The sequence below is a fragment of the Trachemys scripta genome, chromosome 2 (assembly GCF_013100865.1).
Source record: "Trachemys scripta elegans isolate TJP31775 chromosome 2, CAS_Tse_1.0, whole genome shotgun sequence".
NCBI classification, from domain to species: Eukaryota; Metazoa; Chordata; order Testudines; family Emydidae; genus Trachemys; species Trachemys scripta.
Genome location: NC_048299.1, coordinates 93,073,922 through 93,097,721, shown reverse-complemented (window position 1 = coordinate 93,097,721; position 23,800 = coordinate 93,073,922). Strand labels below are relative to the sequence as shown.

The window sequence follows — 23,800 nt, the reverse complement described above, 5'->3', positions numbered from 1 at the left end:
CAAGTGTGGGCTTACTCAAGGCTTTGTCTTCATGGCCTTCAAGTCCAACGTCAGACTTATAGTAAGGGCCAGAAGCAGCTTAAGCTGTTTCTGCAGGTAGTAGGTCCCAGGGTGAACATCTGGGTGCAGCCAGCACAGTGCAGCCACTCGTGCACCGCCCTAATGCGCTGGTTGTGCTTTATCTATGAGAAACATTGCACATCTGTACTTGCACCATTTAAAACTGAGGCTGCTGCTTCTCTGCCACAAAGTGGGGTGGGGTGGACAAGAGAAAATATTAATTAGAGATACTGCTGCAAAAAAGGACTTAATTATTTTTTATCCTCCCCAGAGTGTATGGGACTGATCTGAATACTTAAGTAGGCTTGGCCCTGTGCCCTCGTTGGAACAATAATTTTCCCAAACTTGTTTTCTTAAAAAAAGTTTAAAGCCAACAGAAGGAGATACTAGCAAAACCATATATTGGAAATGAAGGGGGTTTGTTATGGTTGGGGGAAGAGGTAACTGTCCACCAAGAGTGCAGATGTAGTGCAGCAATAGCTGAGATCAGCAGCACAGCAAACCCTAGGGAGCTCCTGCATGATCTACTGTAGGAGGGAAACTGACTTTTAGAGCCTCTTAAGCAGTGGTTTTGTCGGATGGATCCCTTTAACAATCTTAAAAATAGTCTGCGGACCGCCAGGGGTCCATGGCCCCTTGGGGGGGCCGTGACCAGGTTTCAGGGGGTCTGCCAAGTATGGCTGGTGTTAGACTCGCTAGGGCCCAGGGCAGAAAGCCAAAGGCCCACCATTTGCAGCCCAGGGACCAGAGCCCCACCACCTGAGGCTGAAGCCGAAGCCGAAGCCTGAGCAACTTAGCTTTGTGCTGCCCTCTATGGCAATTGCCCTCCTTGCTACCCACTAATGGTGGCCCTGGCTTTTATATGCAGAAAAACAATTGTTGTGGCACAGCTGGGCCGTGGAGCTTTTATAGCACGGGGGGGGAGGTTGAAGGGGGTTCAGAAAGAAAAAGGTTGAGAACCCCTGCTTTAGAGACTGTTTTGGTTCCAATTAATGGATGATGATGATGCAGTAGCTCCTGCTTTAGGCAATGGTTATAGCATCCAGAGCTGTGGTAGATCTATGGCAGCAGGTGCCTTTTGGAGAGAAGTCTTAATAATTTTAAACCAAAATATAGAAGTTAATACTGCCTTCTCCCTCGACTTTTCTCTAATTATAGATCCATTTTATTTTGCACACAGGGCAGAGAGAGAGTTTCATAGAAACACCTGCTTGCATCTGAGAGAGTGATGTATGGTAATGGATTTAGGGCCTAGTTCAGCAAGTACTCAAGTACGTACATAGTCTCATTGACTTCAGCAGGACTTCTCATACTTAGTACGTTATGTGTGTATTCAATATGTTATGTTCGCGCTCATGTACCTTGCTGAATTGGGGCCCTAGATATTTATCTCCCTCTGGAATGTGTAACTGCTTGTCCCAGTGAAAAGACTGCTTGTTATATTACAATTTATTAAACAAGGAGACTGGTAACTGAGAACCTGAAACTTGGGCTTTGGCAGACAGTCTTTCAGCTCATTTTAAAAATTATACTATTTGCAGTTTCAAAGACTTGTTTCTGCAGCTGTGCTGCATCCTGAAATTTAGGCTGGTTTCACATATGGAGTGAGGGATAGCTCAGTGGTTTGAGCATTGGCCTGCTAAACCCAGGGTTGTAAGTTCAATCCTTGAGGGGGCCACTTGGGGATCTAGGGCAAAATCAGTACTTGGTTCTGCTAGTGAAGGCAGGAGGCTGGACTCGATGACCGGTCCCTTCCAGTTCTAGGAGATGGGATATCTCCATTAATTTCAATTTAATTTCAAAATCCAGATCACATGCTAATTTTACACCTGTGCTTTGTTAAAGCTTTGGGATCTTAAATAATTCTCAGTTTAATATATTTGTTTAAAAAAACATTTTAAATTCACCTTTTAATGATACCCTTAAGATAGGAGGATATTGTATTTTCAGGTGTTTAAAAAGCTAGAAGAAGGAATGCAAATTGAGTGCACAAAGTGATTAGGAAGCCATATGTTTAATAATGAAAACAGACCCTTTTTCATGGAGGCTGTGGCATAACTAGTAAATGACTAAAGGTATAAATGACAGATTGATTAAACTAGTATGGAAAAACTGTCATTCATAGAAACATTTAGAAAGGAAAAGCTGTGGTGAAGGTGGTGAGAGAGGGCAGACCGGACCCCTCTCTTTCTTTCTAATGAAGAATTCAATCTGATTAATATAGAAGTTTGGAGTGGTGACTTTCATCATATTTGTGCATGCGAGGCCATATCTGAGCAAGAATTGTTTTCTTTTGGTTAATAAACATTTGTTCTTTGCCTCAAATACTAAACAAAGTTGTTCTGTTCCACCATGTGGAACACCTCTGTAAGGTTTACAAAGGAAACAAAAAATGCAGGTTAACTAAATAGAACCACTAACGCTTATATGAAAATCTAGTTCAGGGGTTCCCAAACTTGGTTCTCGGCTTGTTCAGGGTAAACTCCTGGTGGGCCGCGAGACACTTTGTTTACCTGAGCATCCGTGGGTATGGCTGCTTGGAGCTCCCAGTGGCCGCAGTTCGCTGCTCCCGGCCAATGGGAGCTGCAGGAAGTGGCATGGGCCGGACCACCACTTCCCGCAGCTCCCATTGGCCAGGAATGGTGAACTGCCGCCATTGGGAGCTGCGAGCGGCCATACCTGTGGATGCTCAGGTAAACAAAGTGTCTCACAGCCTGCCAGGTGCTTACCCTGAACAAGCCACGAACCAAGTTTGGGAACCCTTGATCTAGAATAAACACATTTTTTGCTTATTTTTCCTGTATTGTGAATTTGTTAGTTGGTGAAACTACTACTCACTGCTCTGTCATGAGCGTCAAGTTCATGCAGTCTCTGTAGACTTACCTACCCACAGAGCTTCAGTAATTACAGCTGAATCTTGCTATTAAGCACTTGTCTACATAGGAAAGTTCTACTGGTATAAACTAAAGACTGAATTTAACCCAGGCCTATGTGGACACTTATTCTGACATAAGAATGTCTTTTTTTTTAGTTCTGTCCTCACTGTGGGCAAGGCATTTAGATGCAAGTGATATCCAGAAATTAAAACACATCATTGTTTTGTTCTCCTTTAGGAACACACCTGTCCCTCAAAATGTTTTTCTGGAACACAAAATGGACACCATTCCACAGACTCATTACTAATACACCAACAATGTATACATGCATGTGTCCTGCATGACTTGTAAATGTGGTATGTGGTGGCATGTCTGCTGGAAACTTGTGGTTTTAAAAGTCAATAGGTAAAAAATAAATTTCAGCGTGATTGTATGACCCCTACTTCTCATTTTCCCAGTGGGCTTAAGAAATCCATAAATTTAAAATTATTAACAAAAAATGGCAAAGTTAATTGCTTTTTAGCAGTGATTCAATATGTCCTCAATAAATTCTAGAATGATACTGCAGGAAAATAAGCCTGATATTCAGACTTTGCAAATGTAAGTTAGTTGTAGAAATTAGTTAATTTATTTTAGGTGAGAGTAGATTGAATTCTTCTGTTCCTGGCTTCTGAACACTTCTGTACTTGCAGAGGTTTACCACTTCTTTGTTATAGTAACTCATACTTAGCATTTCAGATAAATGCAAGTCGAACAGAACATATAGGAGCAATTCACTTAAGCAATAAATCATGACTGTGAACTCTGAGCGGTTTAGATTTGTCAGAATGAATTACCACCTTTATCTGATTATTTTTCATGTCTTTTATAATAGCACTATATCCTACACTGAAAACAATAGTTTGATTGCCTTGCTGGTTCTAAGTTGGCAATTGGGACCGATCAAAAGAGCTCATGAAGAATGAGGCAGGGTTGTTTGGATTCTGGTCAACTGCAAATGTTCTGATTTCGGTTTCCCTTAATTATTGAAGATCTATCCAAAGAGCTCATTTTAAACTAAAAACAGGGTGTCATACAGAATGTGAAATAGCTCTGCATGCACCTTCAGGGTTTATTTTACTGAGTATGGTATCTGAGTTTATATGCCGGTTAGTCATTGGTGCTGGAACTAGCGGTTCTGGGGGGCTGCTGCAGCCCTGGCTTTAAGTACACCTCTACCCCGATATAACCCAACCCGATATAACACGAATTCAGATATAACGCGGTAATGCAGCGCTCCGGGGGGGGGGCGGGGCTGCGCGCGCCGGCGGATCAAAGCAAGTTTGATATAACGCAGTTTCACCTATAATGTGGTAAGATTTTTTGGCTCCCAAGGACAGCATTATATCAGGGTAGAGGTGTAGTAATAACAACCCAAATACATGGTTTCCACCTTCAGCACCCCTACTATAAAAATTGTTCCAGCACCACTGGTTAGAGTAGTAAAAATGAAGTAGTAGTGGCCTTGAACTCTTAATTATTTGTAAATTTTCTATTATTCACACACTGCAAGAGAGAGTAGCATAGGTAGGTCCAAAACCTGATTTAATAGGGCCGGTTCCTGCCATTCTTACCTGCTCCTATTGACTTCCTGGGCAATTTCAGCTGAGTAAAGATTGCAGGATTTTGTATGTGTTTATACTAGCTGTATGCTGTTGTGGCTCGAAAGCTTGTCTTTCTCACCGACAAAAGCTGTTCCAATAAAACAGTGGCTCTCAACCTTTCCAGACTACTATACTCCTTTCAGGAGTCTGAATTGTCTTGCGTAACCCCAAGTTACACCTCAATTAAAAACTACTTGCTTATAAAATCAGACTTAAAAATACAAAAGTACAAAATACAGTACACAATTACTGAACAATTGCTTACTTTCTCATTTTGACCATATCATTATGAAATAAATCAATTGGAATATAAATATTGTACTTATATTTCAATGCATAGTCATTGTCTGTATGAAATTTTAGTTTGTACTGACTTCGCTAGTGCTTTTTATGTGGCTGTTGTAAAACCAGGCAAATATCTAGATGACTTGATGTACCCCCAGGGGTATGCGTACCCCTGGTTGAGAACCACTGCAATAAAAGATATTACCTCACCCACCTTGTCTCTCTTTGTGCTAGCTGTCAGTCAGATTTGCTGGAAGATGAGTTTTCTTCCAGTTTATTTATAATGATGTGACAGAAAGTAGGCAACAAGTTTCCCCAAGTCTCCTGTATATCGGGTGCTTTAGGGTCAAAGAAGGCTGCTTCAGCCATTACACTTAAAGGAGTTCCATAGCTTCTCAGCAGCCTGAGTGGAGGATTCCTTCCTGTTGCCTTGGGCTAGCACTGGGGCACTGTATTGGCCAAGAGGACCATTTTCATTTAGAAAACATTTTACGAATGAGCCACACTACATTTGATCTTTATCTGATATTTATTTCTTACTTTTAATATTCATTTGGTGAATTCTTCCCAATTTAAAGACCAGAATTTGGAATTTCACACCTGTTTACTATCTGGTGAAACCACACTTTACTGCTTGCCACTGGGTGGATGCACTTTGCCATTAAGCAAAATTTAAGCTAATTATTGTCCTGATGAGTGAGCAGTCATTCCCACTCACTGGATGAAGTGAGTTGTCCTGAGGAGATGTCCTGGTAAAAGTGATAATTAAGCATGCCCCAATTAAATGAAGTATATGCATATGAATGTGTGTAATTTATTAATTATTATTATTTATTATTTATTTGTTTGTATTACCATTGTACCTAGGACCCCTAGTTGTGGACCAGGACCACATTATGGTGGCATCACCCTGTACTGTAGAGGCAGCCTAGCCAACAGAAGAGGTGTAGCAACGCCACCTCCCAAACGACATTAGTTACATTGCTGTGTCTACACTGGGGTTATGTCGGCTTAGCTACATCATTCAGAGGTGGATTTTTCACTCGCCCAATTGATATAACTTTCAAGTCTAGGCCAGCCCTTTGTAGTATATCTTTCTTATCAAGCCCTAAGATTTTTCTAAACATTGCACAATGTAGGCACCAAAGCATATGACTTCTTTGGACACCTAAGTTGCTATGTGCACATGCAAACATCAGATTTGTACATGCATATCCCTAAATTTGAAAATTGGCCCATACTTTGTAAAGCCCTTTCAGATCTCTCAGGTTAAGAGCTGTTATATAAATAAAAATTGTTCTTAATAATTGTCATGTAACAATAGTAAAGAGTCATTATCTTCTAACGCCATGTAAGGAAACTTATTAAGCTAAGGGAAACAGTATTATCCTGAGGGCTGGTCTACACTGTGGGGGCGGGAGGGAGGTCGATGTAAGATAAGCAACTTCAGCTACGGGAATAGCGTAGGTGAAGTTGACATATCTTATTTTGACTTACCTCGGGTCCTCATGGCATGGGATCGACGGCCGTGGCTCCCCCGTCGACTCCGCTACCGCCACTTGCCCTGGTGGAGTTCCGGAATCGACGGGAGCGCGTTCGGGGATCGGGAATCCCCGATAGATCGATTACTACCCACCGATTCGGTGGGTAGGCTGGACATACCCTAAAGCTTGCTTCTCTTTCTCTCTGTTTCACCAAAGAACAACTGATTAGAACATTCTTCGGCTCACCTCCTGCCTGGCTTTGTGTTACAGGTTTAAAGAAACAGGACACACATGCTCTCCATAAGCGCTGCTGAGAAACTACTGTAGGTTTTACTAAAAATTAAAATTGTGATTCAAAATAAAGTACTTCATAGCTAAGGCAATGCTCCACCCTCTACCTGGCTCAATATGGGTATGTCTTCACTGTAGAGTCAACACAAGTTATCTACACTCTAGTTACTCCTCTCCAGTTAGCCTAGCTCAAGTGAGAGCAGTCCTGCTGTGAAATAACACTACAGCTGTTGTTATTCACACTGGTGCTACACTCATCAAGTAGTGCTGAGACTTCTAGGGACATGACCCATGGTCCTTGGGACACGACCCATGGTCCTTAGCACTACGGTAAGCTGAGCTGTTCTATGAATTCTTTCTCAGTGAATAATGGAAAAACTTGTCTGTCCTTTCTGGGCACACAAGAGTGATTGTGATGGTATCAGAGTGGCATTTGAGTGGAGTTAGCCTGTGTCCACACTGCAAAGTGGTCTTTTTAGCTGCTGACAAGTTATGTGAATTCAAGTTTTAGCCTATCCCCCCAATGGGCCAGCCAAATCAAGTTAAAAGCACCACAAAATTTGAGTTAAGGGATGTATGTGTGGATGAGACTTGAGTGAGCCAGTTAGGGACAACATTTGAGTTATAAGAAGAACAGGAGTACTTGTGGCACCTTAGAGACTAACAAATTTATTAGCGCATAAGCTTTCGTGGACTATAGCCCACTTCTTCGTATGCATCCGAAGAAGTGGGCTGTAGTCCACGAAATCTTATGCTCTAATAAATTTGTTAGTCTCTAAGGTGCCACAAGTACTCCTGTTCTTCTTTTTGCGGATACAGACTAACACGGCTGCTACTCTGAAACCTGTCATTTGAGTTATAACTTGAGTTAACTTTGCTGTGAGGACAAGACCTAAGTCTTAATATTCCAAAAATCTGTGGACAGGGAAGATTTTGTCTATAAATGGCATGCTCAGTTGCAATGGAGTGAAATTATACACCATACTGTTCTCTCAGTAACACTCTTATATTGAGATTGTTTTTCATGTTGCATAATTTATTTGATTTGTTGTTCCACAGCACTCATATCTCTAGGAACCTTCTAAGAGTAATTTATGCATTTGTGTCTACAGTACTATTCAGCATGAACACTTGGGAGACTGTTTCTCTCTTCTCCCCCGCTCTCCCCTCTCCCACCTCCCCAACTGAATTGTGCTGCAGGTAGCTAAACAGTTCCCACATTCACACAACTCCCAATATTGCTAATAGGTGTCTTCACAAATATCCCAGTGCAGTGCACTGAATATGTAACCCTGGGACTAAAATCTAGATATGTAAATGAGGCTGAGAAGATGTAGGTTTCTGCTTTAAGTCTTTAAGGGATTTTTGAAATACTTTGATCTCAGAGCTGTTAAAGTCACATTATTTTTCATTGTTACAGATACAGGGTTCTGGAAGCAACATATTTTAGAAGGCTTAAAATACTCTCAGAAATCCAAGTGGTTCAATGTGCTGAGTTGTGCCGCCAAAAAATACAAGCCTATCAAAGGAAGCTATTGTCCTGTGAAAAGGCAGTTAGGCTCAGGTGACAATGCCCTGAGCCAGGGCTGTAAATGGTTTAAATTCTAGCCTTCAAGGAGCATTTCATTCACAGCATTGTTCTTTTTGACCTTTTCTTTGATGCCATTTACTTTGCTGTGAGATCCAGATGACACTAAAATGTGTCTCACAGTAAAGCAGAATTTAACAGCACTGTCAGAGTCACACCAAAGCAATAATAATACTTACCCTGTTTCCCCGAAAATAAGACAGTGTCTTATATTAATTTTTGCTCCCAAAGATGCGCTAGGTCTTATTTTCAGGGGATGTCTTATTTTTCAATGAAGAAGAATACGGTACACATCGGTGGATGCCTTATTATCGGGGAGGTCTTATTATCGGGGGGATGCCTTATATTACAACGAGAGGCAAAACTGTAAGTAGGCCTTATTTTCGGAGGATGTCTTATTTTCGGGGAAACAGGGTAGTACTCATGTGGCATTTTACATTTTCTGAGTAGTATAAAGCTAAACGCTTAGGCCCCAATCCCGCAAACATTTACACACATACTTTGCTTTAAGCATTTGAGGAATCCCATTGAAGTTAAGCACCTGTGTAAACGTTTGTAGGACTTGGGCTTTAATCACCGCTCTAGGCATGGTCCCAGTCTCCAGACAATTCCCTGAGATCTGAGGGGTTTGAGAACCAAATCTGCTTCATCCATTTGACAAGGTATGTTTAGTTTCTTCCTTTTGAAGGTACCAAATTTGCAGTTCCATAATCACCAACTTCTCCATCAGTCCATTGCTGCATGTGCTTGGCTGGTGACAACTTTTGATACGGATCAGAGCTGGGGCATAAGGTCTGCTTGAGGAGGGGAAAAATGCTAAATTTTGATTCTCTTCAATGCTGTGCAGCTTCCTAAGGCTTTCAATATTTTATGTTTCACTGGCAATAAAGAATAATAGAAGTACCCTGGCAGGTGAGCTTAGCATTGAATAAAATCAGGCTTGCATTTCCCACCACATTATTATACATTTTTATTACAGTTGTGCCTAGGGAGTCAACCGAGAATGATGCCACTTTGTGCTTCGTCCTGTATAAATATAGACAGGCCCTGTAAAACACTGATAAATGATGTTACTGACATGGGGTCACTATATAACAGGGAACTCTCAGAACAGGAAATTGGTGATCAGAACATTAACTTTGGGGACTGACCAAAACGTAATAGCTCCTGGCGAAATTGCAGATATTATTGTTTGGTCATTCAGCCAATCCTGACAAAAACTGGTCTGTGTTCTCCCTACTGTAAGCCTTTCTTTAACTTCAAGGATGTTTTCTTATTTAAAAAGAACCTCAATCTCTGTTTCATCTTACTGGACTGCTAAATATCAACACATGATATATGGTCCTGCCCTGTCTCCCACCCCCACTTGGTGAAACCTTTCAAACAATTAGCAGGTTTTTAAATGTTTTATGGTTAACAAGGGCATAGCTGAATTGGGCTACAGGCTATTAACTGGCAGTCATTCAATTAGATTGACGTGATTCATGTTGATCTGATGAAATGGCCTAGTGCAATGTTCTAGCCCCTAGATAGTTCTGATAGCTGCGGTAAATAGATTTGTAGAGCAATTCTACTTAAATTACCATTATTCCCTAGGGAAAAATATGCCTATGCTAGTTGTTGTCTCATCTTGACAGGCATATTCAGAAAGGCAGAAGAACAACTTGTTGTTGTCATTGTTTGTGCTTTTTCCCTTCTGGCTTGAGTTGTTCTTCTCTGTTTCAGTAATCTTGAGTATCTAAAAGGAGGACATATACCTGTATTTATCCTTCACTTGGGATGCCCAAACTGATCCCATGTACGTTCAGCCAGTGTAGCCTCTCTTCCTCAAAGAAAATATTGATCCTCTGCCCTTCAAGTGTTCATTTGCTTGTCACATTCAGGGTTAATTGCACCTTTGTTTCTCCCCTCTTCATCTTCTTCGAGGGCACCCTCTTAAGGTTTTCAAGTCCTAGCTGGCACCTCTCTTAGGCAGAGACCTCTATCACTCTCTCCTTCCAGACTGGGGGTTTAGACTTACAGTCCCTCTTTGCCGCACTGTAGTTTCCCCAGCAAGTCTGCCCAGGGTCCATCACCTGTGATTAACCTCTCTCCAGGGGCTACAACAGTGTACATGAGTTAACAACCGCCTTTGCACAGCCATCTGCATTTATTCTTACGATAAAAGCATTACAGAGAAAACACATACAAAACAATGAGAGTTCCTATATGCATATTAAAAGTTTACCAGAGGTCACCCATTGGTCTTATGGGTCCTAGTAGGCCAAAGTCCTTCCAACTCATCTGCAAGGGTACAATAGATCCTGTCCATTTGCTGGATCAGAACAAAGGCCCTGATCTGGTTTAAATGCAGCCTTTTTAAGCCACATGCCCTTTCTTTATCTTCCTAGTCTCTGGAAAACCAATTTGAACCAGTATATGTGAACCTCCTCAGAAAATATTTACAATGTTAGTGAATCACCATCACCTTACTCACACTCCACTGTTTTAGAACCTGAAGGAGCTGTGGAGTAGAATGCAATCCCTGGCCAACAGTGATACATAAGCTTAATGCAATAAGTTCCCCCAAAGATACTACATGCAGTTACAATATCTATCACATTGCTTACCATTGACTTTGTATCTCTGTGCAATCAGTGGAAGAAGCGTGGCAAATGGCCCTCTTTCTAATTTGCAAAATTCAGTAAACTCAACAGAGAACCAATATTACTGCATCAAAAATGTACCCTGTTCACTTATGACAGTTGTAGGGTTTTTATGGTAATACTTTATAATGTACAAATGTAGTGTAGAATATTTTATAAAAATAATGAAGTCCTAATCTAATGAAAGTTCATTATGGTGACTCTTCGCTTAGCTGAGCCCAAACCCTGTGAGGTCAATGGGAGTGTTCTCTGGGCTTTAAATCAGAGACCAGACCTGAGAAATGGGGAGAGATCAGTGTTTTGGGGATTATAATATATATGGGATAGTGAAGCAAAGATTAGTTAAAATTCTATTATAGTAGTAATAAGGACCAAATTATGTTCTTGCGTGCACATGTTGCAATTTCTATTGACTTCATTGGAAACTAAGCATTCATGTAAGAGATGGATTCATTTAAATGAAACTATAATGGGAAAATTGAATTCTATAGACAGTGTAGAAATTAGAATGCATCATGGAAGTATTATCTGTTTATTTACAAATAATATAATCCTGGATCAGCTTTTGCCTATCCTGTGTGTACTTAAAGGCTATTGAAGATTAGACAATACATCTGCTGCATAGGGCTTATCCTTGAAGACAAGAAGACTATGCATATGCATAAGGTTTGCAGGATCAGGGCTTGGCAAAAACATGACTAATAGATGACAGTAATAGCAAGAAAGTATCTTTCTGCACACATACTTAATGAATGTAACTGAAAAATGAGACTTGCCTAATATAGCATCTAAGGGGCACATAGTCCCATTTTTCGTTTACTTTCCTGGGTGCATTACCTGATGTATTATTATTTAATTACTATTACAGTAGTATCTAAAGGCCACAATCAGGAGTCTCTTGAGTGCTAGGTGCTGTACAAACATGTCTGAAGCCCTGTCTTCAAGAGATTGGTATAGTCATATATGCATGTGATTGGTAATGAAAATAGCTGTTTTATTATTGCAGTGGGAAAGTTTTATTGCTGACAAGTATTGCTCAAGCAATCAGCAGTCTGAAATTACTGCATAAAGACAGCTGCGGGAATTTCCTTGTTCTAAACTCTATCCAGATTCTAAACTCAAGTATGTGCCAATTACACTTTGTCACTGGAGGCATTCTTTGAACTATATGGAATGTGTTTGTGATCATTCAGTGTGGCTCAAAAAGATCGGCTTGCTTTTTTCTGGTACATGGGCAGAAGACAATGATGCAGGTCTCATTGAGCCTCAATGTAGGAATCCCCCAGGACTAGAATCAGCAACTACAGGTTCTAAGACAGGTGCCACTTCCCCATCTTCACCAAGGGCCTAGGTAGGGTTGTCACTGAGAAGTATGGAGAGAGTCTAAGCCCCGCAGAATACCCTAAGGAGTATGAGCAACAGCCCTGTGATTCCCTGATTAGCTCGCAGTCTCCATATAAACCAGCCATTTCTGGGAGTTGTCTGAGCAATGCAGATCCCTGGTATGCTTCCGCCCCAGACCCTGCATGCCACTCTTCGCTGTGACTCGCCTGGATTCCTGACTCTCGACCCTGATCTTGGTTTACTGTTGTTGGCGTAGGATGATTGCTGACCCTGGTGAAAGACCCAGCCTAGCCTGAACCTGATTCTTGTCTTATGCTCTCAATTTAGTAATGGACTCTGTGGTTTTGTCCTGGCCTGGTCCTGGACCTGTCTTTGGCCCAGACACTGAACAGCTGACCCATGCCCACAGGCATTACCCTGACACTCGGACTAGCAAGGGTCAGCTAAATAATATTGAAAGAGAAGTTTGCTATTATATTATTGGAATTCATGGTTTCTGTAATACTTGTTGTCGTCATTTTTCCCTAGTCTCTCATATGATCATCCATAGCTGCTTGCTTTCCAAAAATACCTTCCCATAAACTATCAAAGGGAGTACAATAGTTTCAGGTTGTGGAGAAGCTGTTAAATCATATTATATCTGACCAGAGAACTCCACAGACAACAATTTTAACTTACTAATAACCTTTTAGCATTCTAGCTACTATTTGTTCTTCACAATGAGAACAAAGAAATTGATGGCTAGGCAGCCCAGTGTGTTAATAGAGGACACTTTTGCATTTGGTTCCCCAAGTTCAAAATTTTCCCCAGCCTAGTCACTGACATATCCATCTAATAAAGCCACCTTATAATTTATCGTAGTGCAACACAATTGGCTGCCTAAATTCCAGGGAGGCGTAGATAATTATGGTGATGAGTGCTATAGAAATACCTGAGAGAGTAAGAGATTTAGGCTTAGAACTGGATCAGCAGGGGTAAGGCAGGTCAGGATCAGGATGTGATGCTGTGGCACAATGTCATGATGGCCAAGCCTATAGTTGGACTCACCTGTATTAGCAGTCATCTGGGAATGTTGATAGTGATCAGCATGCTCTATTCAGTGCTATCGTAACACAAAAATAATATAAATCATTTATAGTGTCTTGTATATTATTGTATGCCTGAAAGTAGCTGATATTTGTATCTGCATCTGATTATGTAGGCAGAAGGTGACTTTTAGATTATTACAAAATGGCATTAGAAAATCAAGAGGCACAATCATCTGTGTATGTGAACCCTACTGAAATCACACAAGGTTTTGGTCCAAAGTGTTCATTTGTATTGTATAATAACTACAAATACACTATCTGCACCCTTCAGCTTGCAACTCTTGGTGCCAGTTTTGGAAATTCTCAGTGGACTCTCTGCTTCTTTCTGGGTATTCGGTATTTCTTGCATCATACTAAACTTGTCCCTTCAAGGCTGGAGCCAGGCTGTGCCTGGCCTGGGGAAAGATAAGCCTTGTCTAAGGGGATTAAGGCAGTCCATGTGGGAGGCTGTACCTGAGCAGGTGGAGCTCTACTGGGCTATAATAAAACACTCCTGAAAAGCCTAACCTTTGGCCAGTCAAGCCAGGTTCAAGACCGTATTGACAGGATGCTCCACATACTCACTGGCTGTGACTATGTTTCCTTCCAGCCTGTGTGTCATTCTCTTTGCTACGAGTTCAGCAACTAATTTGTGATTAATATAATATACAATGAATTAATAATATGTGGAAACAAGGAATAAAAGTGCCTTAGATGAAGAGCTTTGTCTTGCTGAAAACTATTAAACCTCTAGGAGTAAATAAATTAGAGCTTTTGCATATACAATTAATGCATTGTCTACCATTAATTGTCTTTCTATTTCTGTGGAAGTGAGCTATTGAGGCTTATTAGGGAAGATCTATCATTGTGAGGGAGGGAATCATATGGGATAATTATACAAAATACTGAAGAACAGCAGGTCATGGAAATGCACTTGTGTTGCGTATTATTCCCTTTAGAAATCTCCAGTATTTTGTATTTAGTTTTCCTTTTAGGTATTTATCTTCATTTCCATATCTTAGCTTTTAAAGTATCAGTACACCAATACTTGAACAAGTTCAGCTATATATACAATGGAGAAGCTGTTAGTGCTATTTAAACAAAGCAAAAATCACAGCCCTAATGCACTCATGTGTTTTGTCCTTGCCAACAAGATAAATACCAGCAATTTTTGTTTTAAAAATATTGAACAAACAGTGCTGTCTAAATTGCTCAAGGGAGAATCAATAAGGTATATCCACTTTTAATAGTCCATTTACTGACCGTTTCCTTAAATCTATATATATAAAGCTTTGGCACGGATGATTATTGTGCATGTCACTCAGCAATGTATTGCTTGTAACAAATGTTACAATTCAGGGCTACAGTGAGACAGTGGTGAGGATGCAAAGAAAGTGACAACCAACTGTGACAAAAGAAATTATTGTCACAGTGTCTTGAAATTAATCCTCATATAAACTTCCTTTTATATAAAACAACCTCTTTTGTTTCAGTTGAGTTGTGTAATATAGCATTTTTGTGCACTTTTAAGACAACGATGGAGGGATAGCTCAGTGGTTTGAGCATTGGGCCTGCTAAACCCAGGGCTATGAGTTCAATCCTTGAGGGGACCATTTAGGGATCTGGGGCAAAAATCTGTCTGGGGATTGGTCCTGCTTTGAGCAGCGGGTTGGACTAGATGACTTCCTGAGGTCCCTTCCAATCCTGATATTCTATGATTCTTACTCTGTTTTATTTAACCACTTGCAAGTGGAAAACAAGTTACCAACTTATACAAGGTGATTTTGTTCAGAAGTTCAGTTACTGTTGAATTTGAAATGAAGCTTACAGCCAGACTCTTTGTATCTTTTTTAGTTGTTATATGCTACAAGAAATGTGTATGTGCCCCTGTAACTATAACAGAATTTATGGGTTAAAAATAACTTGTTAAATACTGGAATAATAAATTTATGATGAGAAAACAAAGGCATTGGGAAAGTAGGTTTTTTTTTTTTTTTTACTAATGAACTTACTTTTACATATTTTTAAATGTTAGCTGTTTCAGTAAATAAAATGACCAAATGTTCTTCTTTCTTGTCTCCCGCATTTGACTGTTCTGATAGACATTAGTGGGAATGGTTCATGGGAGTAAGCAGAGCAGGATTTGATCCATAGTAAGTTTTTTGAATCGGAGGAATTTAGGTGACTCATTTGGATACCTTCATATCTTTCCTTAGAGTTCTGTATTTTTTTTAGCTCCCCGATTTGTCTAATTGCCCCCTCTCCCCCACTTTAGGAAACCATTCTGTTCTACATGTTTTGAATACAAATCCAATGCATCAAGAAATTTCTTTCAAACTTCCATAGTGTCTGGTGTTTTCTCCATTACATGCCACAATTATTCCTGTCAGATACAGCATGAAGAAAATACTGGCATTTCATATATATTTTTTAATTTTCTGCAATGATTATGACTTTTGAGGATTTTTTTTTCTTTTTTGAAAAACAAAAGGGCTATATTCTGCTCTTGGTTTTTAAGGAGAACTTGCCCTGGCCTTCAACTCGACATTGAAATCAATGGGGAGTTTTGTTTAAAAATTGTAGTGTAGGTAGTTAAGATGGCCTGGGAAGCAATGCCTTGTAATATTGGAAAGAGGTTCATGAATCACTGCCATTAAGCTCAGGATTGAAGAGTCCTCTGAAGATACTTGTCTGCATAGTAGATACTTGACTTGCTTTTAATTTGCTGATTCTATAATTTTGGGTTTGTAATTTAATAAAATTATATCTAACAGTCTGACTTGTTTGTTATAAATTCAGTATTTTCCTTCCTAAATACACCTCTACCCTGATATAACGCGACCCGATATAACACGAATTCGGATATAACGCGGTAAAGCAGTGCTTGGGGACGGGGGGGGCTGCACACTCCGGCGGATCAAAGCAAATTTGATATAACGCGGTTTCACCTATAACGCGGTAAGATTTTTTTGGCTCCCGAGGACAGCGTTCTATTGTGGTAGAGGTGTATTAGACTTCTTCTTGTAAAACTTGTCAGGAGTAAATAGTATTTGTGTCTGCATGTATCGAGAAGGGGGTAGGAGAAGTGGGAATAGCTCACAAGGAGGTGGATAAAGTAAAATATTGGATCAGCTTTCCTAAAAGCCTGGTGCTGTGAGGTACCGAACCCTTATTTCCATCTCAGTCAGAATCAGGTCTTTAAGTAGCAAGCAGGATATATTCTCTTCTCGAACCTTTAGGGAGGTTGGGGAAATAATGTGTGTGTGTGTCTGTCTGTCTGAGTTAGTAGAGCCAATGGCTAGCTTTAACTTCTATAAGCAGCACTAATGCTGCATGTCATCTAGGTCTCAGTGACATCTTTAGTGTTTAGTGGTCACTTAGTGCTCTTGACCAACTCCTCAAGCATTTTTATTATGGACAATGTGAGGAAACTCTCACTTTCCAGTCATGTTTTCAGTTGTCCAGACTCTTCTTACAGTATCCTAGGGCAGTAGATTGCTTCATCGTCATAGGGGTCTAGTTCCAGAATATAGTATGGGAGCAACTTACAGAGCTTATTTTCTCAACTCCAAAGAGTGTACAGGAAAAAGAGAAATGATCCCGTTCCAGGCATGCGAAATGTCAACTTTTGGACTGAACATAGGTAGAGTGGTGAAGAAGTTTCTGTGCGTTAGCTGTTCCTGGTAGATGATATTTTATGGCTGAAAGCAGTGAAAAGTCCACCTTCTGCACAGTAACTAGCATTGTTTCCCTCTCATGGTCAAAATGAGTCAGAATTTTTCAAGTCCATATTTGAAAAACACATTCCAAAGGAGTCAGTGGAGCTAAGCTGTTATACACCATATGGAAGGTCTTGGTCTCTCTCTCTCTCTCTCTCTGTATGTATGTATGTATATATACACACACATATATGTATAAAACCTTTAGAAGTTAGCTCTGACCCATAGACTGTAATCATAAGAGTTTGTGCCTGAACTTTACCAATGTGAAAAGAGATTTTCAAGTGGATTCCCTCGATTGGCCGTGAAGAACTGAATACTCATCAGCTCTTTGGCAGTCAGATAAAGAATATAACCACCCCAAAGTCTACTCAAGTATCTCTAAGCTCAAGTTTTGGGAGATTTTGTTATTTTTGCTCATTGACAACTGAAGTGTAACATCCTTGTTTACCATATTAATAAAATGAACATGTCTGGATTATCTTTTACATACCTTTTAGCTTGGATGACTTCTTGTTGCCCCCCCCCCCCCGATTTATATAGGAAACTTTTGTTCAAAAAGTATATTATTTTTAATGCATGGCTAATCAAGTTGTAAATGAGTCATGCTTGTCCTATTATACTTTGTCATGAATATCAAACTTATGATAACAATAGTAATGGAAAAAGCCACCTTTCTGCTCCAAAGTTTGCCAGAACTAGACTTCAGACTAAGTTTTTACTTCAGTGTTTGTTTTTATCTCTTTTGGTCTGTCTTCACTTTTGCCATCAATTAACGTTTTTCCATGTTCCTTCAGAAACAGCTGTAGCTTGTCTCATGATACTGTTGTAATGGTGCTTTAATTACGTACTGTGCCTTCTGCCTCTAACATTGCACAAAGTATTATAACTTCTTTCAGTACTCAAATCTTATGGGAATTTAGCTGCTAAACTGTGCCACATATACTCCATCCAGGGACTGAATGAAAAAAACAGATGGGGTCAATTTGCACATGAATAAAAAATTAAGAAAAAAGTCAACAGGAAATAACCACTGGACTCATAGTGGCTCTTGCTATTCTCATTTCCGTTTCCCCCCTGCCTTTACTCCTCCCCCTGCCCCCATAGTCCTGAGTCTGTCTTTAAAGTCTTCATTCTGTTGAAGTCATTAACTTTATATGAGTAGCTATAGACCGCTCTGTTTACACATGCTTCTAACTTTCTTAGCAAAACGGTAGGCAAGGTGTCATGGCCAAGCTATACAAAAAGAGGGAGGGAAATATGATGGGGGCGGGGAGGGAAGGAAGATTATTTTAAAAATAGCCCTTAAAATTTACTTCTATCCCAATGGACTTTCTGGTCGGTTCATATGTGGAACATTCATCCACCACTGAAATGCTGCCACCTCTGGGGAGCATGACATGGTAGCCAGCAACACTGCATAACACATTGTTGGAAAGGAAGCAAAAAATAGTGTATGCCATTAAACAGTGGGAAAGAAATAACAAGTTCAAAAAAGTTGTTCTTTATTCATAAGTCCTCATTTTTCTACATGTAGGGAGTTCACATCTTGAAATGGTTTTAAGCTCTATTCTAGCATTCTCTTCCTGTTAACATCTACCAACATACTACTAACCATACACCTACACTAGAGAGCAAAGAGAATACTGTGGCCAGCTGTGGGTTATCTGTACTATTACTTGCTCTCTTTTAACCTTATTCCCTCCCAGAGCACTGGAGCACTTACTCCGCAAAGATCTTACTATTTTTTTCTTCCGAAGGTGCTGAGCACCTGCAGCCTATATATTCTTCACTTGAGGTTGAAAAACGCCGAGTACCCAGAAGCACTGGAGCAACTCACTCCATTGTAGATTATCTGCACAAAACCAAATTAACCATTTAAGCATTTACTGGAGGATTTAAGTGGGGCTTTAGTGTTGCACAGGGTCTTGTACAAGCCATCTACAATGGGATGAATTTTAACCCAAAAATCATTATAGTGATATTTTTAAAAAATAATTTTTTCAACACTACTTTACAGATGAGAGGAGCAGCCAGGTTTCTTAAACAGTCTGTATAATTTAGCCCAAAGTTCAGTTCTTGACGGTAAAACATTAGATCTCTTTACAATCTGAGTCAGAATTTCAAGAAGGGGAAAAGGGGAATCAAGTCCCAGTTGATGTTTTATTTATAGGTTACATAACTTAGTTGGAGGCCATTTGTGGTAAAAACAGAAGATGCTTTCATAGAAGACAAGATATTTTGCAAAGTGTGGTGTATATTTGTTTGTGTATTTCAATTTGTAATATAAAGGTGGACTGGGACCAAAATCCTGAATAGGATCCAAACTTTATAGCTCAGGTCCATCACTAATACAAACAAATTAAAAACTGTTCCTATGAATTGAAATCTTTGGCTATAATTCTGTCCTCTTGCAGCTTCAGGCATTATTGTACAATGAAGACACACTTTCAATTTAAGAGATTTTTCTTCCCCCAGTAAACTCCAAACACCTACCCATATAAAATGTCCACCTCCATTTTTTCTTAAGGTTAGATGCCTTTATTTTAGGTAGTCCAGACAAAGTAATGGGTGACTGTGGAAAGAGAGAATGAAAGTGATCTATTTAAATATTATATTGTTCCTTGGGTTTGTGGCATATCAGTATCTGAATTACTGGGGACTGGTATATTAATTGAGGATTACTCTTTTAACAGCTTTAGGGAATGTGAATGCTTTTATCATACCACCTAGTTTAGAAAGTTATCAGGAGCTTTTGGGCCAGGTGGTCAAGACAGTTACACTTTCTTAGCAAGATGTTCTGGCATATTGGTTTATTTTCTGAATACCTTGAAAATTGTAATGGATTATTGAAGCCAAAGCTTCTAAATATGTAAATGCAGGAGCAGCATGGAAAATTTTGGTGGCGCAAAGGTGGTTCTGCACAGCCCTGTTGTTCAAAGCAGGAACATGCTCTGTTATGACACAGTTCTAATGCGGGAAGTACATAGCACCTGAGAGAATGTCTTTCTTCTTGTGTGGTACTAGCATGGTTGCAATATCTGGACTAAGTGCTTGAGTTAGCAAACCCTTGCACTAAAAGGATAGGGGCTGCTGACTGGGAATCTTCTATAATGGATCCTCAACTTTGAACGTGCTTGCTGCCCCCAGCCCAGATTTATTAATATTTCAGGCTTGCTGCAAAGCTAAATTTTCCTTTCAGGCTTTTGTGGAAGAGATGTGTTTTGAAGCATACAGGTTGTCAGATGTGGGGTTATTAATGGTAGGCAAGTTCAGTATGTATTTTGTGTACTTTGTACTCTGTCTTTTTTAATTATTGCCTCATTCATTATTATTAATTAAGAGCAAAAGCAAAATACGGCACCTAAATCTAACACAATAAATGACGGGTGCCTTGGAACTGAATTCAGGAAACAGTAAATAATTAAATGTAGTTCAATCCTCAAAAGTAAGTTCTTTGGGCAGAGACTATACTTTACCTTGTGTTTTTTTACAGTGCCTAGCACAATGAGGACCTAACCTGGTCTGGGCTTCTTACAGATAATACAGTGTGACTGTGATAACTGATGACAGCGCATCTTTTCAACTTGATCAGCACCTCTGCTTTGGAGCTGTCTTTAGCAATTTTCCTTTCTTTAGTTAAAAATATAAATAAAATAAAGCATATATTGAAGATAGGTATGTGGTGGCATTTTGAGGAAAAAGTAAAATTTGGGAACCCAGACAATATTTCAATAACTAATCTAGAATAACTTGGTGAAGTCCCTGCACTAACACTAAATAGTAGCTTGGGTTTGGTTATCCTTTTGTCTTTGACTTATAGTTTTAATACTAGTGGTTTGTGAAGCACCAAGTACTTTGAAGATACTTGTGGGGGTTGTGAAGCCCTCAAACAGTGTAAGAGATTCACAAGTTCTTTACAGTGTCTTGGGTGTTACGTGAAAAATAGTATGTACAATTGGTATGGACACCATGGTATGTGAAGGTTTAAAAAAGTAAGTTATACCAAGTCAGGACATGACATAACATACTGATTATGATGTACATTACTTGGCTTTAGTCAAAAATAAAGATCCTCTGTTATGACTCCCAGATTACAAATTCATACTGGCTATTCTTTTTTTTAAAGGCATGTCCACTGATCTTCTGTGTAGATGTTGATGATTGTAAAACTACCCTTTCCGGCAAGCCCTCGGTAAAAGACACATCCATTTCTCTGCCTGTAACATGTTCTGCCTCTGCACTCCTCCTGTCTGTAGCATTTTATTAGAATCAATATGGGCTTTCAGAGAAAGTACTTTCAAAATCTGGGTGCTGAACTTTGCTTTCAGCTGTGTATCAAAGGAGGATAAACAAGTATTATACCTGAAAATCTATCACCAGAAGTGAGCAAAAAAAGTCAGACAGAGGGAAAGCCACATAGAAAAAGCATACTTCCTTATACTTGTTCTGTAGTTAGAGCCCCATTTTTATTACGATTATATGGCCACACAAATGATCATGTCATTTTGGCTTTTGAAAGAGTTGCTACATAATTTTTCTTCAGAATCTAAGTCATTGTACCAAAAAAGGAATCTTTCTCCCTTTGGACTAGGTGGATGGATAGAGGCTTACTTGAGAGAGAATTCTGATGTCAGCAGTAGCTCTGCAAACCTCTGTCTCTTCAACATGGTTTTCAAAAGTTTGGTGCAATGTCTTGGAAGATTAATCAAAATGTATTTAATTTAGCTCAGTTTTAAATAAACAGTCTCTACCAACATCTTTTTTCCCCTTCTGTTGTTCAACCAAGTCAATGAATCTTTTTGGAGTTTTCTGACAGAGCTCTGTCTGCTGATGTTATACACCTCTACCCTGATATAATGCTCTCCTCGGGAGCCAAAAAATCTTACCACATTATAGGTGAAACCGCGTTATATCAAACTTGCTTTGATCCACCAGAGTGCACAGCCCTCCCCTCTGCACCTCCCCCCCCCCCCCCGAGCGCTGCTTTACCACATTATATCCGAATTCGTGTTATATCGGGTCATGTTATATCGGGGGAGACGTGTAGCAGGAACACAGCTTGGGGTAACCCCTGGAAGATAGAAGACCATGGTAAGCAATTAGCATTGGCTATGTTTTCTGTAGGAGACTTATTGTGACAAGCTCTTAAAAAGGCTTAAGCTGGAGAAGAGAGAAACCTGTTATACCATGATATGACAAAGATCAGGGAGAAAGAAGTGCTCCTTTCACATCTGCCACCAGAAGTGATTCTTGGAAGAGAGAGAGGAAATCCTGAAGGAGAAGAAGATAGGGTAGATGTAGGTCAAAGTCTCATGTAGCCAACCATACTCCATTTTCAGGTCAATCTGGTGTCATAAAAGACAAATATAAATGTGTTTATAAAAAAAAAAAGAAGATTGAGATGAGGAGACCTATAGCATTGATTTCTTGCTGTACAAGCACATGATTATAGGACAGCAGAGGAACTGACACTTACCTCATTCTTATAAGGCCAAGCCACAAGAAATACCAGGGATTCTGTCCAAGAAAGTAACTAGAGTGTCCCAAGCTTCTACGCACTGTAATACAAACAATAAATAATAATAATTTCTGATGGGGATAATTCTTTTCTCTTTTCCAAGTGGATTAATAGACTATGGGCATTTTCTATCTAAACAGACAAAAAATAAGTTCACTCAAAGAGATTTTTTAAAAAACACTGAAATCCTGGTAAGTATTTTATTTAAATCTCCTCAGAAGTTGTAAGAGTTCTCAGTAATCAGGAAAAAAAAAATATAAAAAAAATACTCCAGAGTAAGCTTTCACGAGGTAACACTGGTTGCAGGTTAAATGTAATAAAACTGCTTTTGGCTTTCACAGTTACATTCACTGGACCCAGTCCTGCTTGCTTTTACTCACATAAGGAGTCTTTGTATAGCCTGTGAGACTATTTTCATGAGTAAAGATGAGCAAGACTTGGCCATTGACTCTAGTTTATAGCTTTCTCCAAACTGCATACACACAATAGCTGTTTGTCAGGACTCCTATATCTCTATATGACAGTACAGTACAGTATTGCAAACTTTAGGCCTGATTCCGCAGTCTTAATGAAAGCAAAGCTCTCATTGTCATTAGTGAGAGTTTTGCCTGTGCAAAGATTGCAGAGGTAGGCCCTGCGTTACCTAATATTTTCTTTCTGGATTGAATTTTTTTGCTCACCTAAGATTAAATTGTCTGAAACCTAAGCAGACCTAAACTCCCTTACTGTTCACTATAGAAAATGCACCTCCATATATATATATACACATTAATTACACATTAGTACAGTGTGTCTGTGCTGTTTTCAAAGGGATTACTGCAACTGCAGCTGAGAGCTACTGAAATTCTAACTGAAATAGGGGTTAGCGTCAACTGTGAGCATTTCAGCTCCCCAGCAAAATTATTTGTACCTCAGTGATGATTTAAAATATTTTTCCCCATATTTAGAATACTGAAATTTAAACTAAACTGGGAAATTACAACCATAGCAATATTGACAATTTGATGGAAATAAGTTTAGTTGCTAATGTAAAAATAAACATTTCCAAGAAAGGAGAGGAAGGCATGATTGTATTTTTTATTTTTTTTTTAAAGCACACTCTTTTCTTTCCAGCCTCAACTGTTTTAGTCGTTCAAATTCCAGTCACTGTGTGCAGGTTTATTAAGATTAAATAAAACATATAGCTACTTTTTCACATTGAGTCAGAGTGCATAATTGGCTCAATCTGTAATGCCTAAATGACAAATGTAAATATTTTAACAAGTGAGCAGCTGCTG

General features: G+C 39.5%; 1 protein-coding gene and 1 long non-coding RNA gene across 3 annotated transcripts in view; one reads left to right on the top strand and one right to left on the bottom strand.

The window, feature by feature from the left end:
- The window catches only part of EGFR (epidermal growth factor receptor), a 228,368-nt gene that overhangs the window by 36,870 nt on the left and 167,698 nt on the right, over window positions 1-23,800 (top strand). The window lies entirely within an intron of this gene.
- LOC117872621 lies at window positions 8,649-22,653 on the bottom strand. The gene is made up of 4 exons (XR_004644533.1): window positions 22,482-22,653; window positions 19,499-19,577; window positions 13,264-13,318; window positions 8,649-9,965 (listed from the first exon to the last, which is right to left on the bottom strand). It is a non-coding gene; the product is annotated as an uncharacterized LOC117872621 (long non-coding RNA).